The sequence below is a fragment of the Pyxicephalus adspersus genome, chromosome 1, assembly GCF_032062135.1.
Source record: "Pyxicephalus adspersus chromosome 1, UCB_Pads_2.0, whole genome shotgun sequence".
NCBI lineage: Eukaryota > Metazoa > Chordata > Amphibia > Anura > Pyxicephalidae > Pyxicephalus > Pyxicephalus adspersus.
The window spans coordinates 155,725,127-155,748,703 of record NC_092858.1 but is presented as its reverse complement, the minus strand read 5'-3'; the positions used below and the strand labels follow the sequence as shown (position 1 = coordinate 155,748,703).

The 23,577-nt window shown below is 36.5% G+C and overlaps 1 protein-coding gene across 3 annotated transcripts in view; it reads left to right on the top strand.

The window, feature by feature from the left end:
• The window catches only part of CADM2 (cell adhesion molecule 2), a 936,889-nt gene that overhangs the window by 350,754 nt on the left and 562,558 nt on the right, over positions 1 to 23,577 (top strand). The window lies entirely within an intron of this gene.

Sequence of the window (23,577 nt, the reverse complement as noted above, 5' to 3'; positions counted from 1 at the left end):
AGAACTTTTCCTGCTTTGCTTTTTCAGGTCTGATAACACATGCAGTAAAATATACATAATGCAAAACTTCCATGGCAAAAAGTACTGAAGCCGAGTCAAGAAACCTTATGCCCCACTGGTCCAAATGAAAAAATGACTCTTTTTGCTTTAACTTGCCATGGTGACTCCAGCAGATTGATCATTTAGCGGTGAATGTCCCATGACATCCTATCCGCAGCTGCGGTTCATGCAAGATGTTAGAGTCAGAAATCGTTTGCATTTTTGAATTCACACTTACAAGTCCTCTCAACAGTCAGGATTCAGTGTTTGGGCTGAATTATATTTTTCTGTAGGAATCACATTCCACTTCAGTGTAACTACTCGCTATTCAAAATATTCTAGAAAATAAATGATGTATTGAAACAATCCCTGCAAAGTCAAGAATTGTTGACACTTCTTTCAATTGTTCGGAAACACAGACCTATATATGACCTTATAACTCTATGATTCTGTTTCAAATAAATAGGCAAGCTAAAGGTACATCTTTTTTTATTTGCTTTTTTGTAGTGTCTTTTTTTGTTTACTTTTTTTTATTATAAGCGTGGTCGAAATGTGCATTTATTTTATATTTTTAGTTTACTGTCAGCAAATCATAGTTGTTTGTTGAGATAAAAAATTCAGATGGTGTATACACGGCTTGTTTTGTTTTCCCCTGTAGAATTATGTCATTTGAAAGGAAACAATGGGCATCCATCAAAGTGAAACTTACAAGGACAACATCTCATTATTAGTAAACATTGTTTATAACCATAGGAAATATTTCTTCCTTCCCCAAATGAAAGAGTAGAAAGAAAGTACTTTTTCTTTTAAAAGAAACAAGGAATTGTGTAGAATTAAACCTTGTTAGCATATAAAACACTATGTGAAATAATCTAATTTTTATTATTTCTGACCTGCAATATGTTAGGTTAAGAAATGCAATTTATGACTACTGAAATCACAAAAACATGTGTTTGGTGTTTAATAACATTAACACAGATGTGTGAATGTTTACTGATTTTTATACATGTTAAGCCTTTTTGTGTGGTACATTATATTGGCGTGTCCCTTATTTACACAGAAGAAAAAAGTCTACTATCATAGAATGAATTTGTTTATTTCTCAGGTGGTTTTCTTGACTTTCTCAGTTTTAAAGAGGAATCAAACAGTCAAACAGCTAAAGGTCATGACAATGATTTAAAAGAAGCTATCTCTACCAGAAGTGTTGAAATAATGTGACAAGTCTAGCCTGGAGAAAAGTTTTGTTCTACTATTTTATCACCAAAAAAATGAGAGAGGTCAAGTACCTGTATTCAACCTTCATTTTTTTTCCTTGAAGATCAGAAAGGTCATAACTTAGATTGCATGATGACACATGTTATACTTTAATTTTATAAGGATGTCATGATGTTTATTTAAGGGATCTTAAAATTCAAACTGCACTTTGGTGATTATTATTATGATGTGCACCTAATGCCCAAAGGAGCTGAAAATGTAAAAAGGGTAGGAATTGTTTTAATGGAATATATAATGTCTGACTATGGGTCAAAAAATGATGTCCAAAGAAATGTAATTCTATTAAAAAAAGTGTAAGGGTGTTGACTGTTATGATATGCCATCAAAGATACTATTACCCATGCAAGTAGCAGGGGACAATACTACCTTCTCTGTGCCCTCTGTTGCTGCTCCAGCTTTTCACTCACAGAAATTTTTGGACATGATGGACTAATTTATTAAAGCTCTCCAAGACTGGATCATCCAGGTTTTCACATGGTAGTCTATCTTTTCCAGTCTTGGAGAACTGAAATAAATCAAGCCAGATATGTGACATGTTGGTGGCAGACATTGTACCAGGGTCCATGTGATTGAAATATTTTCCATGTCCATATCTAGTGTTGGCTTTTATGACCTGTGTGTGAGTTGAGCTTAAGTATGAGCTTAGCTGTTTTATTGTAACAAAGGGTTATCAGGAAGTAAGAAGAAATCTTTCAAACGTAAGTCCAATTCCCATCTCAGCCCCTAAGCTGTATCCATTGGTTTGTTTCCCCCAACTAATTCTCTTTTAATGCCATTACTTTATTTTTTCAGTAATAATAGTAACCAGTAGAGACTGGTGAAATTCCTCAATGGGAACACAAAACACAATGATGTCAATAACAGCACTGATGGTAATTGGTTTGGTAAAGAAAGGAAAACAAACAAAAAAAAGCCACTGATGTTGGTTTTGGTTAAAACCTTTTTTTCATATAACAACTGGATACATTTCTTGGGGTTAAATGTGTGGAAAAGCTCACAAGGGAGCACTTTCTTTATTTTCTTTAAAATGTAGCCTTGTTTGCACACATCGTTAACAATACAACATTTAATTGCAACATTTAATTAACCAATTAGTCTTTTAAACACTACAGTCCAGTCTGTAATCTTCCCCATTTGACTGCAGAGTGCAGAACTGCAACAGTTATAACCTTTTAGAAAAGCACTTCCATACATTAAATTGTTTACATTAAAATATAATCAAATTAGTATAGAGATAGAATAATATAAATGTATTACCGGTTTAACATCTCTTAACAAAAAAATAGTATAGTACTATGCATAATGCAGTAGGGTCTGCCATGTTAGAATGATATATATATTTTTTGTTAGTATAATGTTCTTTTTTAGTAGATCAGAAAAAGCTTTACTGCATATTGTTTTTTACTGCTGCCTGTTACTCCATTGGGAATATCCCTCCTAAATTTTTATTCCTGTGATTCTAGCATGGGTAAAATGAAAGCCACAAGAATAATAATGATACAGACCCCACTAAAACCCCACATATTTTACCATTCCCTCAGTGTGTCCTACAGTTACCCCTGCTCCTTTTGAAAAGATGGTGTACAGTTACACGTCACATTATCTACTACATAACATTTTTTAATACTATTGGGTCACATAGGATTTTACATTTTTGTAAAACTTTACAGCAAGAGAAGAATCAGTCCCCCCCCCCAAGCTAAACAGGGCAATACAAGACAATGGTGTAGATATAAATCTCAGGACTAGATGAACAGAAATTCTAATATTTACGAAAGAAAACAGTTATCAACTGCATACTTTATCTGTATTTTAAGATATGTATTAGAAGCTCTCTGTAGCTGCAGGCATTCTGGAACAATTCATCCTCAAAGTCCACAAAAGGATTGTTCCAGTTGAGTTTCAGTACTTTGCCTTCCAACTTATTATGCAGGTGCTTTGTGTTAGAGAAATTAAGACCTGGCCCCAGAGTGCTATTATAATTGTCTTGTAGAATTAGCTGCTCATCAATAAGGGTAAAGTTACCAAACTTTGCATTGATGATGTGTGATTATTTTCATGGAATTTCAGCAGAAGCAGTGAGTTACATCATAGATAATGGGGGAAAATACATACATTTCAGCTATTGGGCAAACTACTGCCAAAAAGACTTGGGGAGCTTGAAGCTGCCATTGGAAACATATACCACATATTGATATGCGGGAAAGAGTCTTTTTAAATTGGCTTCATAGACAACTTTGAAAACACACTGAATCCCGTTTTAGTGCAATTTTAACAACAACTAATGCCATATTAATGGATCCCCCCAAAATTTTCACCTAGAAAAAACATAACATAAACCCAGAAACCATAGTAATAGTGCAATAGTGCAGTAATAGCATGTTATGTTACACTGCATTATCAATTCTGGGGAAATGCACCGCTCATCCTTACTAAGTGAAAAATCTGCCCTATTCATTTGGATTCATGCAAACTCTCTGACAGAATAATTCATGTGGATCCAAGCTTAGTTATCCTTAAGAGTTTGTATACAAATCTCTATTGAAGTGTTTTGTAGAATTTGCAGTAATTGTACCTTTTTATGTCTTGTCTTTAGTTATGTTCTCTAGGTATGTCTATTACACTACATTTGTATATAATGAAAGCAAATGAAATTTATTCTGATAAAACATGTTTGAGAAAGAAACAAGAGATGGTGAAGCTTTATAATGGAATGTCACAATGTTTCATCTAATGTGTATGCTGCTGGTGTTCCCGGGGTCAGCTGCACCTGGCAAGCATTCTTTGGAACTGTGAAGTTACTGCTCAGTGAACTGTATTCAGCCAGAATGCTGTATGCCTAAGAGGAAAAGAACACAGTAACATTGACGTAATACATAAAGCTTCCTAGCAAGTAAATAAAAAGTTAAAATAATATGGCTATTCAATATTAAATAATTGTCAACACATAATAAAATGTATTTCCTTATTAATTAATTTTACATTGCATGTATGATAATAGAAGAGATAAGCATGATGTAGAAGAAAAAAAGTTCAAACACACCTTTTTCTTGTATATATTCCCTTACTAGACCAGTTTGTAACGAAGTATTCATATAGGGACCAGAAGACTATAACTTCATAGCAGTAAATGTGTTTATTTCATTCTCTGAAACATTGCTATAAAATGGTTTTTTTTCCCATTAAAGTTGCTTCCTGATGTTTACTTTTATATAGCACATATATTTTATTATGTTGAGCTATAGCAGTAATGCATGAATGGCAACCCACCACAATCTCTCCATGCACATATTTTGCAAAAGACCATATTGTATGGAAATGCACTACTATGCAATGTTACTAAATTCAAAGCAATTGCGTTGGTCTAGTGTGGTACATCAGGTAAACAGTCAAACAATGCACATTATTGTACATGCATTGAACGCATCTTAGAGGACCTCTGCATTGTACATGGGCAGTAAATGTTTACTATTATCATGGGTTTTGGAATAGTCTTCAAATCTACACATTGGGCCTGATTCATTAAAGCTCTCCAAGGCTGGAGAAGATACACTTTCATCAGTGAAGCTGGGTGAATCAGCAAACCTGGACTGGATGTGGTAGAGGATTGAAAACATTTGCTAACACATAACAAGTGACTTTTCAGAAATCCATTCCAGGTTTGCTAGATTACCCAGGTTCACTGATGAAAGTGTATTCTCTCCAGCCTTGGAGAGCTTTAATAAATCAGGCACATTATCTTTACATAGCATCCTCTTCCTGAAGTACTAATGCCAAACAAACAGTTTGGAGTCAGGTGTTGCTACCACCATGAAGACACCACACTTCAAGATTTTGCATTAAATCCGTAGAATTTTGGACCATGGAAAAATACCGGAGCAAGCCAGGAAAAAACACTTTGCAATTTCTATCTGCCTTTAGTGTCCAAAGTGGGATCAAACCGATGGTCTCAGGATTGTAAGGTTATGTTTAGATAGGCCAGTTAAAGTAAACTGCACCATAGTGGTTTAACTCTTTCTAGATGAAAAAGCCCTGTAAAGATGAACAAATAACACTGAAACAAATGAGAGTGGTTATAAATTTAGTTTTTTCATGTAGTTACAGGCAATGCAGTTTTGCTATTGCACTGATACTAATGCTAAACTGTTTCCAAAGTCATAAAAAGTCAATCATTTGTAAGTAGTTGATAAGTGTTTTGGGAGAATTTGGGGGACAAATAATCTGTTTCTGATTCCTTTACTCCACAATGTCCTGCTTTTAAAGCAGCTTTTAAGTGTTTATTAAAGCCAAGAAAATGTTTGTAAAAACCACCTGTAGTCCCCCCCAGCCGAGTAGCCAGGAGTGGTAGCAATATGGAAAACTTACTATTTAATTAAATATAAATCAAATGTGCTTCCCAATGTTCACCTGTTGCTGTAGGATGGATAGGAAGGCCATGTCTACTAATCAAGCTAGTGTCCTGCATTGGTAGTAATGGTGCATATAGAAGTAAAAGTAGAAAACATTGTTTACATCTAAAAGTAATAAAAAGATAGAAACAAATGCATCTTTTGGTATCTCTTCCTAAAATGCAACCTTGCTTTCAACAGAATAAAAAAATAAAGGTCACATTGCTCCTACAATCATAAGCCTTTGAGTTAAAAGTAACTGAGCTGACTGTTGGGGAAAACAAGCAAAAAAGAAAAACTGACTAGTAAATACTTGAGTCAGTCTCTTTGAGAATGTTCCCCAAAGTAAAACATCCTTGTCTGTAAATTACTGAAATATACACCAGTCCCTGTAGATTGACATGGTTGGAAGTTGATAACCTTGATGCAGCAGGAAAGTGGTATGTTCATATAAAAGTAAATAAAAAAGTAAAAACATACCAGGAAAGGATGTTCATGGTAAAAACGTTTGACATTTATGGTTGCCAAATGGAACAAGGTCAAAAGAAATTGGAGTTAGTCATCAACATTTCAGCAGATGAGCATTAAGCAGCCTTGATTTTTCATTTTTTATCCATTACTCCTATGGCCTCTGTCTATGGATTTCCATATCTCTAATCAAGAACTTTTTTTTTAACTTACTGGTATTTGGCATGTGACTTGAAATAGGCAGATCAGCAAAACAAAGGCTTCAAGGTAAATAAGATTATTGTGGCTGTGTGATCAAATCTAAATTAAATGGTAATAGTTGTCCAACGCTGTATGTTTTTCCCAACGCTGCTTCTGTAGATGTATGTATGGCTCAGCGAGCACCAAACCAGTACCTGGGCTTATTATCTGTTATGTTTGGCCTGGCAGAGATACCAAGCTAGTGAAAGGGGAAAGGTAAAAAATGAAATTGCAGTCTATGCAGGGATATCTTATGGAAGATTATTGCAACATTACAATACAAGAGGTACAATATCCAGATTGTAGAATCATTTACAAGCAGGATATAAATACTTCTTGCAATTTATTGAAAACTTGTTGTTTCCCATAACGTTCCTCACAAACATGCAGAACAGAAGCCTCACTTCACCACCTCGGTCAATTCTCACTCTCTATCACGTGGTACAACAAAGTTGTCCCTTACTTACTTCTCCACCATCTTAGCCCAGGCGTAGATTCAGTGTTCAAGTTTCCATCCATAAGTTTTAATGACTTTTTGTGGCACTGGGTAAACATTTTAAGGTTATGTTCACACTGGACATGGGGTTATGGTGTGCCTAATGCTTCCTGCTGCCAGGGAATACCTGCTTCTGGGGAAATGCTGCACGGTAGGACCATAGAGAATAAATAGGGGTGGCAAAAAATGGTACTAGCACCACTGCTGCCAGCTGTCAAATGTGCGAATACTGGTTCTTTAAGAACCTCTTTAAGAACCAGCTCTGCGGTATGAGTGACCAAGCTGCTGGCAAGGTTCCAGCCACTGAGAGCCAAACAGGATCCATAAGCAGGTCTGAACTTAGCCTTATACCCATGCCATAAGGTGGCGCTCTCACCTGTTTACACTAAAATTGTTATCAGATACAACAAAACTGTATGTTCTGCCCAAAATGATCTTTTGAGGGCTTTGCATTTAGCATACCGTCTTCTACTAAAGAAAGTTCAGTAGCATTAACATTTAACCGTGTTCTTCTGCTGGTTTAATCATCATTGTCATCATTATAACTTTTTTCCTCTGCTTCTTGGCAAATAAAAAAAAGTTATCTATTATAAAGAAAAGGAAATTGTTCCTTGAATAATATCGTAAAATCTTGAATACATATTGGCCATGTTTGGACACTAAATGTTCTAGTTGATGGAACTGAATAAAAACTCATTGTACTGGTGGGAATTCACTGCTGATTCATATACCACTTTTATGTACAGCACAGCCTTCTGCTCTGCATAATGGAATATATCTTAAGCATACGGACCATACATCTTCAAATATATATGCAATGTTATAAAATACATTTGCTGTATGTAGTTTTTGTCTTTTTTATTGTATTAATGTATTGTTTCCTGTTATTTAAATGTTTTAAACAAAAAAGACTTATCAGATTCTGAATAAAGTACGTAATATAAAATCTAGTTAATACACGGTTTGGTTGTATCCTGCTCAGAAAGAAAGCTGTGCATATAAAAAAATAAAACTTTTTGCTGCCTATTGTCAGTTCATCTGTTAGGCTACATACACATGTGCAAAAACTGTCGTTGGAAAGGATCTTTCACAATCCTTTCCAGCGACTAAGGACCGCACAATGCACGAATGAGTGCTGTACATACAGCACCGATCTGCTCTATGAAGAGGGGAGGGGGAGAACAATGGAGCAGCACCCTGCCGCACGCTCTCCCCCTTGGCTTTCAATAGGATCGTTCGCCCTCCATCGTCCGTGAATCCACCAGGATGGTAGTTTGGACGATAGACAATGGGCGCTGTACACACACCAGATTCTTGTCCGCTTCTGGTCAGCACCAGCTACAAAAGAAAGTAGAACCAAGTAAGTTTAACCATTCCATGTGTTTATTTGTATCTATAGTTATGTTTCTAGAAACAATAATGGTGTTTCAAAACTAATGGAGCAGATAGCACATTTTGACTTTAATTTTGCTTTAACACTTTTACAGTCATGCCTTAGGGGCTCTACCAGAGGTTTTGTAGACTGTTTTTAGATAAATTCTGCAAGCTTCATCTCTCTTTTTTCATTTGTTTCGAAAAAAAGATTTTACTCATTAAATCTAGGCATATAGGAACATGCAACTTACTCCATGTGACTGTGCTGTAACAGTCAAGATTATCAATTACCTTTAAAGAGAATCCTAATGTAATAAGGAAAGTCAACAAACAGGTACTGCAGATAGGAAATCATGTTGGTATGGACATAGTTAGAACGGTAAAACCAATTTCCACAAAATAAAAGCCCTGGTACATCCCCTGGGGGACATTAATTCCCTAAATTGTTATGTTTGACTAGATCATACTTATTTTCACAAGTAACTCACAATATCAATTAGCATGCAAGAAGTGTGTGTGCAAAAAATATGTGAACATTTTAAAATGCAGAACAATTTGCAAATGCTGTTTTTAAAACTTGCTAATTGTTTCAGTATCTAATTCCATACCAGTTATAAAACATCTTGCACAAAATAATGTGTCTGCTTGTTTTGAAGATATGTAGAGTCACATAGGAAGTGCTTTTAGAAATGTGCCAAAAAAGGAAAATACCCATTTAACCCCCCTAGCATTCTAATTCTGTCTGTTTTTGCAGGGAAATTTATTTTACATTGTAGTCCTAAACTTTTTAGGCATAACAAAAATATGTCCATTATTTAAAAATTTTTAAAATAAACTTAAAAAAACAGTAAAAACACAAAAATCTGTTAGAAACAAAAATACAGAAATATGTGATATAACTGTACATTAGCATATTATATATATATATATATATATATATATATATATATATATATATAAATGTATATTATATATTATATATATCCATATATTATATCAAGATATCTTTGTATTGGACTCATACAGTTATTTTGTATTGAATCCAATACACAAATATTTAAATTTCCTGCCACTCCTCCCGCCCGCACCGACGCATGCACCAACGTCATCAGGAAACCCCGGAGATCATCCCTGCATTCCCCGGCTGAAGAAGACGTGTCCCGAGGACCTGCAGGGACCAGCAGGATGCCGGGGGATGCCAACGGAACAAGATAAGAGTTTTTTTTTTTTAATCTTTTTAGCGACCCCGAGTGTGACTCAGGGATTACCGCTTTTTGTACGGAAAATCAACCCCGAGTCACACTCGGGATTACCCCCGGGGGGGTTAATTTAGGACAGAAGATATCTAAAACCAGAGATTTCCTTTAAACACATATCTAAAACCAGAGGTTTCCTTTAAACAGGGTCTATTTATGAAGTGGTAAATCTGCCATTTAACAAAAATTCTCAGGGGGAGGTTTTTTCAGGTCCATGTGATTTAATTAGCAGTGATTGATTCTCCACCAGAGCATGGTTGTGAATGACAGGTTCACTGCTTTATAAAAAGGCCCCTTGGTTTATAATCTTCTTTATCAATTTCATCGTCTTTATGTTTCACCAATAGCAGCATTTATTCTTAGTAATTTTATTTTATTTAAAAGTGTAAAAGTCTAAAAGGACTGTCCATGTTGTCCTATCAGTTAATCATATTCTATTTTGCACTGTTTGGAGAATGAAAAGATGCATTGTGATTGGTTGGTGTATGTAAAATTAAACACCCTAATAAAGTCAGTGTAATAAAGTAGGCACACAGCTATTCCATATCAGCTTGATTTTATTTGTCTTATTTATCTATAGAAGTCTTCACTGAAAAATGTATGTTAACTGAGCTTTGCAAATAAAGTAGTGTTCAATATCCAGTTTCCAAGTGCTTCAAGAAATTGAAAAACAGATTTTTTTTAACTGGATTGGAAAAATAAAATGAACACAGCTTCATAATTCTCCCATAAGTGTAGAATTGCAAGGTTTTCTCCTAACTGGCAGAATAGTGGCTCAGTGACTAGGTTCTTTGGTTTAAATCTAGTAGGACAAATAATATGTATGTTCTCCCTTTTTTTGCAAGCGCTTTCTCCAGGCTCTCTAGTTTCCCCCCGCATCCCAAAAACATTAAAGTAGATTATTAGATTTTTCCCAAAAAATTGATCATATGGCAATGGTAGGGGAATTATCTTGTGAGCCCCACTGAGAGTTAGCTAATGATTTGACTTGTAAAATGCTATGTAATATGTTGGTGCTATACAAACCCTCACCCTCCACCAAAAAGTCTACTTCCACCCCCCCGAAAAAAAAAAAAAAAATTCTAGCTTCTGTTTACTTTTTGTAGGCACGGTTGACATCCCTGTGCCTTGGAGCTGACTCTGTGAAGATCTGCACAGTTTTGGAGTAATTTAGAAACTGTGTGACTGGCTAGTAAGGGTGCCGCCATTGATCACTGAGGTTCCCTGGATGTAATAGCAATTGGTGGAGCTTAGTCTTGAAGTTGGGTAAATGATCCCCCTTGTATTAAAGTAAAACTAATTTCAGGGAGGCATGCAGAAGAGATTTTTTTAATTTTAAAGAAAATGGCACTCATGTTGTGTTTGGGAACTTTTTGAAAACCTTTACATAGAATGAAAGATTTACATTGAATAAAACCCAACATTAAGAAACAAGTCATATTGATTGGTAAACTACTAACAGGCAGCATCTGAATTATTTCCCCTTATGTTTTCATAAGTCTGTACACCTTGATGAAGCTGCAGTAATATTCTGCTCTTTGACCTTGACACGGTAAAGCTTCAGAATCATTTTGTAACAAGCAATCATGGAAGCAATTACAGACCCTTGTCCTGAGGCCACTGCAGCACAGGTGTAACTGTCTGATTGTCACTGCTTAATTATACCAGCACTTGCAAGCAGTCTGCACATCAGATAAAAAGCTATACAATATACTTCAGGTAAGTGAAGTTCTTTTTGCAAGTAAGTAAGTGTAATTATTATGTCTTTGATTAATAAATGTTGAACACTTTGAGAGATACTGTAGCCTCTTAAAATTGAACAAAGTACATCAGAGAAAAAATAAATAAAAAAAAACAATGTATATTAATAAAACATACACAAACTTGGTTTTAAGTATATTTTCATAACCCATTTTAAACAGTTTAAGATGAACCTTGTATAGATATGGAACTCCAATCCTCTTTTTACCCCCTTTATGCAATGCACTTCATCTGTGCAACTGATAAATAGTTTTTACTGAACATTACCTGTTGAGAACAGGTGAACATTATTTAGTTTGTGTTTACACATCCAGTGGCCCCCTAAGTTTGCATCATTATAAGTAATATTGCACAGCATTTATATAGTACTGATATAATACACATATGTCTTTATTACAGTCTAAAGTAAATTTTGGGCAGAAGCCAATTAACCTTACTGCATTTTATGAAATGTGGGAGGAAACTGGAGTACCTGGAGGAAACCCAAGAAAACACAGGGAGAACCCGCAAACTCCATGCAGATAGTGTCCTGGGCGAGATTGAAATCTGGAACCCAGCGCTGCAAAGGCCAGAGTGCTAACCTCTGAGCTACTGTTCTGCCCATTTTAAAAGCCTTTGGAGGTTTTTAGGTAGATATGAGTAAATGGCAATATGAACATCCAAACACTATTACATCCTCATTTTCTATCTATGTTCAGTAAATGGAGGCATTATTAATAAACATATTAAGCAGCGCTGTACAATAAATAGGGGTTGCAAATGACAGACAAATACAGACAGTGAAACAGGAAGAGAGGACCCTGCCCCAAAAAGCTTACAATCTGGGACGGGTGGGCAAACTTTTTCAGTCAGGGGCCACATAATAAAATTTTACCGAGGGGCCAGGTCGATGAGAGAGTGGGCGGGGTTATGCCATCATGACGCCACTGAACGTGACGCCATGATGGCATAACCCCGCCCACTCTCCCATCGCAGATCTGAGCCTGTGATGGGAGAGTGGGCGGGTTGGGTGCAGGGACACATCCCGCCGACCCTTACGAGCCGGGACGTGTTCTGCGGCTCTGGCCGGTACGCCCACCCCAGCTGGGTCCTTCTCCTGAGCCTGCTCGGGGTGGCACCGGCCGGAGCCGTGGAACACCCAAAGGGCCAGAGAAACCACCATATTGGGCTATAGTTAGGCCCATGCCTGATCTAGGAGGCATCAACCATAAAGTGTATCTAAAGCCCAAATATATGTTAGTTTTGGATATACTGGTAAGGTTGGAACAAGGAAAGCCAACCTAAGGCACATGTTGCCATTTTCACATAAGCCTTTTTCTTTCGCATAATGCCTACAAATACTCCATGTTCCTTGGATCTTGATAAGAGAAGCTTTAAAATTGCAGTCATGTGCTTCATTATTGATACCACTTGCTAAAAAAAACACCCACAATACACTTTGCATGATTCTATCAACCTTCCTTTGGAATACAAATGAACAGATCAAATGCAAAAAAAGAAAAAAGAACGAATGTCGAATTTTAAAAGCCATGTGTGTCCACAATGACAAAAGTGAGAGAAAATCTAGAATAGAAGAATAGAAGAAAAATCCTCCAGAAAACAAAACATGTTTTTGTTGTGGAAACTGTACTGTATGGATTTTATCTTTCTGTGTCATTTCAGTGGAAAAAGAAAGAATAATTTTTATGGAAAGATGGTAATTGTATTATAGTAGTGGTCATTTTGATCACCACTTTATAGTTCACTTAATAGAATTTGCTACCTATGAAGTGGAAAACACCAAAAGAAACAATAAATTGGTGATTGTGGCCAAAATATGACAATAAATTACTCCAGTCAAGTTGAGGTTCTAAATCAACAGTATAGGGTCCTAATGGCCATGGTGACCAATCATTCATTACATCACATATAAACTGACCACACTTTCATAAATCTTGCACTAAAAGTTGTAAAAAAGTGACAATTTGTTATTGGGTTGTCATAGCTTTTTAAATATGTCCCATGTGTTAAAATTGTCCAAAAAAATTACTTTCTACAGTTTTTTGTTTCACTCAACTTCCTACTTACCATGCATATACAGTAAAAACCACATACAATGCTTAACATTTGATATTCTTAATTATTTCAGATAGATAGACCACAGTGCACCAATACTTTGTAACAACTCTGTAAAAGTCTTTTCATAGATCACAATAGATATGACTGGGAGATTTGTGGGTTGGCACATTCATCAAGAAAGTAGATGCCATCAGCTGCTAAGGAGATAACCCTGAGACCTGTGGAATGTGGGAGACAAGAAGGTTGAAAGTAAAGAGAACAACGGGAATGGAGTAGGTATGAGTGGGGCTTGTGGGATGGAATCTTCATCCAGAAATTAGCTGCCATCTGTAGCTGTGGAGGTTACCCTGAGGCCAGTGGAATGTGGGAGACAAGGTAGGTGCAAGCGAGGTGAACAAGAAACATGACATAGGTATGAGTGGGGCTTGTGTCAAAAACTTAGATGGATAAAATGAGGCCAATGGAATGTGGGAGAGAGTGTGGAGAAGAAAGTCAGAAGAACTGGGCACTCAATAAACTTCAGGGAATTTTGGATATTTCAATAAATTTGTACTTTCTAATATGGATGTTTATCTTTAAATGTAATCTTACCCTAATATAAGTTTGATTCTAAGCAGGGGACCTAGATTCTTGCTTTGTATAAGTTGTGTGTTTCATTTACAATTGAGTTAAAGGTAAGGCCAGACAAACTCTATATATTCAACAACTTGAACTTGAGTATCAGCTGCGACAATGACTCAAGTCGCGCTCTTATTTATCCATTTTAAACCTGGTATAGTAGCACCTAGCATTCACAACTGCATGGTATAGGGGGGGTTCTAATTCAGAGAAACTAGTGTGGAAGTTTTAAAACTATAAATAACACAAGAAACATGTCAGTCTCATGGAAATATTTTGAAATGAAGTGTTTTGCGACGTTCTGAATACCCTTGACGGACTGGATGTAAAACAGCCCAAGGATTGATATTTCCCAAGACTTTGAGTTGTGACTTTGCAGAACAGATTGTGAATCTCTGGCCCATTACACACCTGCGGAGAATTTGGTGTTATATTTCTCTTGGGTCTCCCTGCAGAAGCCTAAGTCATGTTAATCATTGTCAGAACCACTTGTTCAAAATGCCAAGATGCAGTGAACCGAGAGTTCTAGAACGCAGATGACAATATGCTTCAAAATGCCATTTCATTGGAGTTTTGATTTATTTTGGAAGTAATGGGGTGTACCTAAACTAAAAGCTATTTTAGCAATCATTAGTATACCTTTCACTGACCTTTCTTAGTTAATACATATTTAATTTACAAAGTTAGGAGATGTGTAAATAAAACAGACCTAGGCCACCTGTTTTCTTCACGGAGCGCTATATATTATTTATTATGTGTCAGCAGAGAAGAGATATACAAACCGGAGGACTGCTCAGCAATCCGCATATCATTAATATTTTTACATATCTACTTATATGATCCGTTTCACTGGGGACACACTGATCTGCCGTTTCTTCCGTCAATGTTAGAGCACCCAGGTTTTGTTTTGATACGGGTTGCTTATACATTTTCATAAACAGATTGCATTGGGAGCTCTCCTGTAATAATCCTGGAACTGGTACTATTAAAGGGGCACACTACCTTACAGCTTCTTTTTTCAAGCAATACAAAATGTCAGAAATGCTGTGTGTGGCCAGGCCAACACCTTCGAAATACAATATAGAATATGCATAGGAAAGCTGCATTTCCTTCAAATGTATATCCATGTATTCCCACTCTTTAATGCAGCCAGATGGAGGACACCACTTTCTTTTTAACAATTCTAGACGGTACAGTACTATCCTCTTCGTCACTTCTGGCCTGCTGACTAGACTGTGAAGGAGAAGCCCACATAGCGCTTGCTTGGCTACCTTCTCCGAACAGTTCTTTGGCAGCACATTTGTATGCAGGACACTTAAAACCCAAGGCTTTTATAGGACAAATTAAGCAAGTACCACATTCTGTAAATATGTGATGTACAAACACATAGGGCTCCATTGATAACATAAGGAATCAGACATTCCTTCAAACATTCCCTGGTGGAAATTTTCAAGTTCAATGTATTTCAATGGCAGCAACTGATTCCCACTGGGGAATGTTTGAGGGAAGGTCAGATTTCTTGTTTTATAAATGGAGGCATGAAGCAAACAAAAAACTTCAAAAATCTCTACTGATGAGTCAGATTCTCTTTTAAGTGTTCCTCCTCCTGCTCCAGACACCGAAACTCATGGAGGGAGTGTTTCAGCAACAGTGCTGCCAATCCAATAATAAGGTAATAATTCTGCCACAATATTTAGGGCATAGAGAAGCAACATTGTCACCCCTATAAAGAAAAGTTTGGATCTTTTGGGATATTGTGAGGCAATATTATACAATGCAAATTACAACATTTTGCAAGATTACTACAAATATGTTAAGTAGTAGAATAGCAAGGTTTGAGACAGGAAAATCGTTTTAAATGCTTTCTTTTTATGGCTCTATAGCCTAAATCTGCATGGATTTTAAACATCTCGTTGCCACTTTATGCCTGGACACCTCAGATAATACTTAAAATTGTCCAGGAGTTAATCTAGACAAGCTCATAGGATTAGTTAGTCTAATAAGTAAACCACTGCTTGTCCAGGCAATCTTATCATGGGACACGTTCCCCTTAATTTTCACAGTTTGTGCTTCTAATGAGTGTTTGGATGGCATTTTTCCAGAAAGTCCCAACAACCCATTAAATCAATGGTTGGCTGAAATAAGCGGTACCACAGCAGTTAACCAGCCCATAAATGTGAAAATACTGCCAAGAGCCAGTTGAAAATTCACCAGTGGTTTTATTGTGGTAGTGATTTTGTCTCTGTGGAGCATTTGAGGTTGGTCTCTTGATGAACTATAGCCTTGAATCAGAAAACTTTCTGGATGCATGCCTGCCAATTTATTTTTTCTTTTTCTTTCTATATCCCTCCATTTTCTATGTAAGACAAATGCAACACTCAAAAACAGTTTTCAGGCATTTGATAATGCCCAAAAAAACAATCATCTAGTGGTTGCAGTTGGATAACAGGGGTTGTACCTGCCTAGCAAAAGCACAAACAAATTATGCAGTGCTGTACATTAAATAGGAGACACAAAGGATAGACAGATACAAACCATGACACGAGAGGAGGAGAGGACCCGACCCAAAAGAACTTTATATTATTATTATTATTATTATTATTTTTAATAATAATACGTTTAAACAAAATTTACATAGCACCAACATATTACACAGCACTGTTCATTAAATAGGGCTTACAATTTAAGAGACATACTGTATAATATTATAACATGTATTTTTATAGCGCCATCATATTTTCCAGCAAAGTCCATAGTCATTCTACTAAGTGTCCCTCTAAGGGGCTCACAATCTAATGTCCATACCCTAGTCATGTATCATTAACACAGTGTAGGGTTTATTTTTGGAGGGAAGCCAATTAACCTAACTGCATGTTTTTGGGGTTGTGGGAGGAGAACAAGAACACAGGGAGAACTTAGAAACGCCTTGCAGATAGCGTCCTGGCCAAGAGGTAAATCTGGAAACGAGTGCTTCAAAGGCCAGAGTGCTAACCTATGGACCTATAATGATGTTTAAAGATATAAATTTAGGAAAGAGTTTGGTCATTGTCAAAGAGTTTTAGGAAGCAAAAGTTACCAAATATACCAGATAAAGGGCTTACTAGAGGTCCCTGGTGGCTGCTGTATACATTATTATAAGTTAGAAATTCTCATGGCATGGCACTCAACCCATCTATTAGCACAGCGCTTCTCATGAGAAATGCAGCATTCTTATCAGCATTTATTATGCTGATGCTCTCGTTTAGCAGCATGGTGTCCTTCTTTCAAAGAAATGTAACAGCATTTTGCTATAATTTAAAGCGGAACGTAACATACAAAGTAAAAAGTTACAGCCCAGCCATTTTTTTATTGAAAACTTACCTGCCTGTTTCCAAATAACTAAACTTTCTTTATACACTATTTTGGGTGCCAGCATCTTTACCCAGTCTTCTTCTGGGTGACAAATGATGGTAACTTGAATTACCCATATGTAATGTTTTTAGAATGTTTTAGGAACTGTTTTTTTTTTTTTTCTTTAATTTTCCCAAATACAGAAATCCACAAAGAGTTAAAAAGGCTTAGATATACAAATTTACCCTGTGGAACTTGTTTAGTACCTCTTTACTGGATGTCAGACCCTGACATGTTGAGTGATGGCATTGGCTGCTCAGACTGTCAGGAAGTCAAGCAGAGGACCTGATTTTCTACAACAGTCAACATTAATGATTAGGTGCCAATCAGTGTGGTATCGTCACCAATACATTACTCATTAATGCACAGTGGTTATATATATTATCTAAAAATGTTGAGATCCTAATTCCATGTAATCTAGGCAGCCAAGGTAATGTGAATAGTACAATGGGTGGTACTTCTCTTTAGGAACCAGTTACATAATTACTTTCATATTCTGGAGAGGAACATTTACAGTTTGAATTTGTTTCCTACAGCAATATCTCTCCTTTGTCTCTTTTACAATTTGTATACAAATATGACTCTGTGTTGAGTATTCTGGTACATGAAAATTATAAAACATAATGGTCATTTAGGTTTCTACCTTGCCATGTTTCTGACCTAGTTCATTTCGCAGATTGTTGACATTACAAAGACTTAACCTGGGCAGAGGACAATTATCAGCCACATCTCTATCTAAGAACATTCTATATATGTTACCCTTTACAACAGAGCTTATAATCATTATTCACTAAGGCCTATGTCGTACTTTGCAAACAGTTTGGAATTAATATTTCCCAAAGGGTTGAAATTGAATCCTATAATGGAAAAATGATTTGTAGTATGATAAATGGCACTGAAAAAGGCCAAAAGAGCAGAGAAATGGATAGTCATTTTTTTCTTGCGTTGCGCGTCCATCTTTGACATTTACCAGAATAGAAAGTCCCTGACGAATGCTGAAAAAGAAAGTGCTTCAATTTAATTTCTTTTTCCTTTGCTTCTCGGTTTCATCCCCATGCACTCAGGCACCAATTTGAGGTTTATAGTCCTATTTCCTAGCTGGAGACCATGGAACATGACATGAGAGCAAAATGCTACTAGGTTTAGTGATAACAAAATCCAGACCGAAAGGCCGAATTTGAAAGGTGTTTTGTCAACGGCAGCACAGATTTACTGTTGACAGTAGACGAAGGGGCTGATAAATTTCAGAAGCGCAAAACTCCCGCCGACCGTAAAAGAGATTTGCATTGTTTCACAGCATGCTCGATGCCTCTGTTTTCACACTGGCATTCAATGTTCCCCTGTCTCTTGCTCTTCAGGGATTTAATGCACCACTTACCGTGGTCTCTGTGTTCCTAGTCTTTCTTTAAACCTTCAATTTTGGAAAGTAAGTTTGAATGACAGTAGAAGATACAATTTGATACAAAGATGGAAATTACAGAAGTGAAGTACTCTCCAGAATTTTTGATCTCCCACCGGGTGTAAATAGTGTTATTCACCACATTGGCAAACACTTATAGAATTTATTTTCTCAACCTTGTCCTGATATGCTGTGTTGGAGGATGAACTTTACTCAAGGAAAACTTGGCAAACCAATAAAAGATCACAGCAATTGCTGCTCATAATGGACGCTGCCAGTCTTTGCAGAATGAAATAACTATTAAACCTAGATCGTTGCTGCAGCAACTAAGCTGACCTGAAATAAAAATTCAAAGTTTCATAAAGGCTAATAAAGATGCAATTCAGTCAATTGAAAATTAAAAATGTAGTCACTTGCAGGAAGCACCACCTGGGCCACATAGGCATTGCTGGTTTCCAGTTGTCTGTGCTCTCTGTTGGGGGCAATTTGGTGATTTAAAAACCCCTGGATACAATGCAGGAAATGTATTCCCAAACACACCAACTGCGGGCTCCATGCTGTCCCCTCTAATCACAAAAGTTACACTCTACATGGCCATGGGAGGTGCCCTCTAATTCTAAGTGCACTGAATGAACTCAACATACTCCAGCTCCAAATGAACCGGTCTCCAAGGATTTTTTTCTTGGACAGAGTGCCAGGAGTTGGACCCTCTGTCAGATTTACATTGCTATATGTCTCCTTAGTCACAAAACAACAAGTTTCAATAGTCTCTGCACTTTTCTGTATTTCCTGTTCTCTTTTTCATATCACAAGATCTGCTCTACTTTAAATTTCGGTGTACACTGTGACCTTCTCATAATGTGCATTGGAAGTTGCAGCAAGTCATTTAGAGCCTATCTATTTTCTGGCTTGAGGACATCTAACATCATCTAGCCCATTCCACTCTGGCTCACCCTGTTCATTACAATAATTGTAGATTAGTACCTGGGCATTGCCTATGGTGGTGTGCTTCCTTCAAGAATGTAAATCACCCTACCACCCCCTCCCACCAGCTATGATCTGTGATCATTGCACAGAAAAGCACAGTCTAAATCATAAAATCATTGGTTTAAAATAAGGTATGTTAAAAAAACAGTAATGTTTAATTTTAACTGGAATTAGTAGCTGATGAAGGGGGAGGGATGAATCAGCAAATGACATATTAAACTTCAGCTTTAAGTAATGGTCCCCATGCAGAATTTACAATGTACTGTACTGTTCCAGGGTTGTCATCACTTTTTTACTAATGGGGCACTTGTGGGCCCAAATGGCTTGGAGTCAGGTGCTTATTATAAATATTCTATGGGTCCTGTAATTTAAAGCTATTCATTGGGTTAGTAATGCATGAGTGTTTTCCATCTCCATAAATTAGGAGCTTGTTAGTGAATAACTACAGGGTTATTATTACTATAATTATTGCAAAGATGTATGGTCATTATAAAAGGAAATGCCCTGCAATGGCATGAAAGCATGATTACACCAATAAAGAGAATTAATAATAGATAATATTGAGTATTGTTTAATTGTAGAGTATTGATCATGAATAGCTGAAAATAACATATGGTCCATATGTACGTAATTATAAACCAAATGATGGGCTATGCTGGCGAGATTATTATTATGGCGCAATCAAAAAACAATTTAGCTGCAACAGTTCATAGAATTTCACCTTAGAAATTAGAGGCCAACAAAAAAGTAATAACAGTTAATGTACATTGAAACTATTTTAGAGTTTATTTGAAAGTGTTTTCTGACATGCTTTCTTTGAAATACATTGCTGCATGTATTGAGGATAATGCAGTTCCTAGTGGAAGTTTTATAGGTAGTACAATCGCTTTTGTTGCAATCATTGTTTGTTAATTATGGTTTAAAGGTTTACATGTATTTTTAAGTAATCTTTACATGTTTTGTATTTATGGCATTTATTTTACTGAATAAATATGCATTTCATGATGCTGCTTTTGTAGAACACTCTCGGGTTTCTGAGGGACAGCTCACCGGAAGAGCCTACCCTTTGGTAAATATGCCGTTGGGCTCATTCTGCTATACTTTTTTATCAGATGTATTATTACTTGATTTTACATCATATTATTAATAATACATTAGGAAATATCCAGTCTTGATTCAACTATTTTTTAGGCTCTTTGGCTTTTTTGATGCACTTACTGAATTGGACAATAAACATGCTTTATCAGACACTGTATGCTTTATGCCTACTAATGTCTAATATACCAATATTACCTAGCACAACATCTGATTTAAAAAATGACAAAATAAGGCCAAGGTCACACTGACCTAATTTATTAAAGCTCTCCAAGGCTGGAGAGGATACACTTTCATTAGTGAAGCTGGGTGATCCAGCAAACCTGAAATGGATCTGGTCTAGGATTCAAATCATTTGCTAGCAAATAGCAAATGACTTTGAAGAAAAATATTCCAGGTTTTCTAAATCACCCAACTTCACTTCACTGGTGAAGGTATATCCTCTCCGGCCTTGGGGAGTTTTAATAAATCAGGCCCTTAGGCTCTAATTTGGATGTCTGTAGAAAGCTCTGCAAAACCAGAAGGGCTTATGTAACTCCTGCAATGCATTGGAGACTAACCTCCAAACACCTGTCCATCCTACTTCTACTACTACATTCTTTAACTGCTTTGTTACCTGTACATTAAGTGTCATCAAAAGGACTTCCAGCATTTGATGGGTACCAGTGGCCAAATGAGCTTTCTTTAAACCATATAAAATTCAATAAAAGCTGGCACACACACACTCAGACATTTGTCCTTGTATTTTAAGTTTGAACAGCATAATTGGCAATATTGGGATATGCTGACCTTAGGCTACCCAGTGATGACAGGTCCAGGAACCTGTTATTGCTCCTTCATCTTTGCCATTGACTTTTCTAGGTTCATGGTGATTTTCTTCAGCTATTGGCCACCATTGATAATGTAACTCCTGGGCAGGAATGATATTGTCCCTGGGTGTGTTTCTGGCAGTACCACCTGTGTAATATGCACTGTGGACAAAAATAACAGGGAAAAGATTTTGGATGTTTGCATGTCTCTTCTGAAAAAAAAAAAATGCATTTAGTTCTGTTATAGCAAGCTGAAAAATGCTGAACAAATATAAAAATATCTGTCTCCATCCTGGTTACTTTAATGTAAATGTTACATATTTGCTACATTTTCACTGTATAGATTTTAATCCTTTTACTACTATCAGGTCTCCAATCTTATCAAATGAATTGTTTATGTGAGAGTCTAGTTGCAATTCATTTTATTCAGTCTAGTCAGGACTTGCTGAGTACTGTATGTCTATCACATTCAATGAACATCCTGTTCTGGAGCAAGAAAACATGAAAATCTCCAGGGCATGACCTGAGTCTCGCCAGCTGTTTATAAACTTCAACCCTTACCATCCTTGGACAGTTACATTACTATTTTCACTGCTTTTTTTCCCTCGAACTTTATATTTATTTTCTGCTTATGTGGTGTGTATGCATTTTATATCTCAAGTCATAAAATCTAATACGGCATAGAAAACCACACAAACAGACAGGCTTGTCGAACGGCAGATAGTTTATACATTTAAAAGCAGTTATGATTCATGTTATAAATCTGGAGCCATCGGGAAGCTGTGACACTAAGGCTACTGTGCCCTTCACGGACCAATAGCTTTTGATAATCCAATTACATTTACAATGCTGGGAAGCTGAAAAAAAATCACAAGCATCTAGCTTATAAGGGGAAAAAAAGTTTTTAGCTAAACATAATCTAGGATGTGGATTCCTGTGACATAACACTTCTTAAGCCGGCTGAGTATTATGCGATGAAGGAAAGTTTAAATACTTTTCAAGATTCCAACATTCAGTTTACGTAAAAAGAGTTAGGAAAAAAATATTTCAAGCAGTTATAGTAATAACATTTATTACCATATGACAAGGTATTCATGGCTCATTAAAAGTGAGGCAAATGTGGGCATGCAGATTTTTTATATGTTTTTATATGTTTTAAATGTACTCCTCCCAGGTAAATTCTTGGACCAGGATTGCTGTATAAGTACATAAAATGTTAAGCGGGTCCCTTGAATGGGCATTATAACACCTAGAAGTGATCGTTTGCTAACACATTCTTGTACAACACAGCTCTGCTGGTTCAAGCTTCTATATGGCAGTATTACATAAATCATAACATAAACTTATGGTTACCTTCTGCAAATAGGCACAATATGTTACTGCACTATTTTCCTAGATTTTGTACTAGTTTGCCTTAGTTTAAATGTGCATTGCAGATTTGAGTTCTTATACATCTTAAATGTATTCCTCCCAGTTGATTCCTGGATCAGCATCATTATATAAGTACACAACATGTTAAGCGGGTCCCCTGAGTGGGCATTATAACATTCAAAAGTGATCATTTGCAAACGCATTCACGTACAATGCAGCTCTGCTGGTTTAGGCATCTATATGGCAGTATTACTTAAATTATAAGATAAGCTTGTGGTTGTCTTTTGCAGTTTTGCACAATATTTGCACTATTCTTCTAGTTTTATACTAGATTTATTATAAGACACTATATCAATGCCAGGGGGCATATGTCGCCTCATGACAGATAAGTCCGGAACTGGGGGGATTCCTTAAGCCAATCCCAAGCTGACCACATCAGTTTATATTTTGCATATTGATTTTTGTCTAGTAACATAAGTTTTTTACTAGTAACATAAGTTTTTCCCCAGGCCGGAACGCTCGAGTCCTGCCTTGAGTTATCACCTTACCCACA